The following is a 1,797-nucleotide window of genomic DNA, read 5'->3' on the forward strand; positions in this document are numbered from 1 at the left end:
CTGGAAAATAAAGCAGCAATGTTGTCAGCGTGCATATAGGCGGAAGGAACTTCGGGCCCACAGGCACTGCAACGATGGGCCGATGGCGTGTTTGGTACTGTTAATTTTCTTTTTTAGTTAATATGAAGTTCTCTCCGTCCTGTGTCGCTGCAGGCTGCTACAGCTTCAGTATTTCTATTCTCTCCCTTCCGTCCCCCTTTTTTTTCTTCCTTTTGCCGTGTTTTGCTTTCATTCAATGACCGCACCACACATCTGGTCTTCCCTTTGGCGAGTCGACCGGAACGCAGTGCTTTGGCCGGGCCCTGGAGAGTCTGAGAGTCCGCCCGCCCGCCCGGCCCGGCCCCGCCCTTCACTCCACAACACACGGCATGAAGGCAGAAGGGCGGGGGCGGATTGGCGAGTATAACATATGATTAATGAAGAAATGGCAACGAAACTGTCGATAGCCTATATATTTTTCTTGTCAACAAAAGACAAAAAAAAATGTACTTAATAACAATAATTTTGATACCTTACCATTGCACTAACTGTTTAGAACGAAATGAAAATCTTTGATAAGGAATCTGAGTGTGGGTGCACGTTTGGACGTGTGCACCGTAATGAAATCTACAGCAAAAGCCAACGAAAGGCATAATGGAAACACGGCAAAATACGACGCGGGGCGAGCGGCGAATACTCAAACACGCGAGAGATCTGCGCACACGCCGGCCTATACAACAAAACCAAGGTTTTGTGTACAAAGGGGATAGAACGTGAGTGTGTGTTGGGTTGGGTGAGGCAGGGGTGAGGGTGTGTGGAGTGAGGAGTAAAGGGGGGAGTGGTGTGCTGCTATTCGCCTGAAGATAAAGGATTACATAGGATGGCGCCAAAAGGATATGATATGGGAGGGGTTGCACTGTAAAAAAAATGGTTGTCACTTAAGGGGAGAGTATACTGAAAAAATTGATAAATCACATAATTTAATGAATTAATCAAGTTAAAATCTAAACAAGAGATAAAATCAAAAAAGTACTCTATAACTGTTGTAGTATGCACTTTGAGGATTAATTTAAGGTATAGAATGCCAAAAGTCTACCAAAAATCTGTGTGCACAGAAGTTTTCAAAGTTACGTAAACTTTTAAGTTAAAAAAGTTCTATGCGCAAAGTTTTTTGATGGATTTGGACATGCTATAGCTTAAATGAGTTTTTAAAGTGAGTACTACAACTATTATAAACCACTTTTTTGAAATTGTCTCTTGTTTAGATTTCCAGGATTTCAGTATACCCTCCCCTTAACAACTGTTAAGTTTTTAACTGACGTGTCCAACAATGCATTGACAACAAACGTAGTTGTTTTTCAACAACTTCTGTTGTTCTCGAACAACTGAGCTGTTGGTCAACAACTGAGCTGTTTTTTAACAACTAATTTTTACAGTGTGGTTTTGAGTGTACAGCAAAAATCCCAAAAAGATTCAGCCTTGTTGTCATTATAAAATTATCGTAGTGTCATTTCTTGCGATTTCTGTCGAACAACATTTATAGCGGTCTTAACTATCCTTCTTAAACGTTGGCATATCTGTCGTAATTTTTCTACTTCGGAGGGATTGTAGGAGGCGGAATGGGAATGGGAGGAAAAAGAGGAGAGGCGAGAGGCCTGGGGATCTGGGCTGGCTGCAGCAAGGGCAGTCGAGCAGGCACGTTGTAAATTTACTCACACATTCGCATCGCCCTCTACACACACCTAAGCGACGACATGCCGGGGAAGCGGGGCTGAGGAGGGGGCAGGGGGCATGTGAAGGGGGCGGGGGACAGCATGG

Source organism: Frankliniella occidentalis, unplaced genomic scaffold, assembly GCF_000697945.3.
Source record: "Frankliniella occidentalis isolate FOCC.00 unplaced genomic scaffold, Focc_3.1 Scaffold131, whole genome shotgun sequence".
Taxonomy (NCBI): Eukaryota; Metazoa; Arthropoda; class Insecta; order Thysanoptera; family Thripidae; genus Frankliniella; species Frankliniella occidentalis.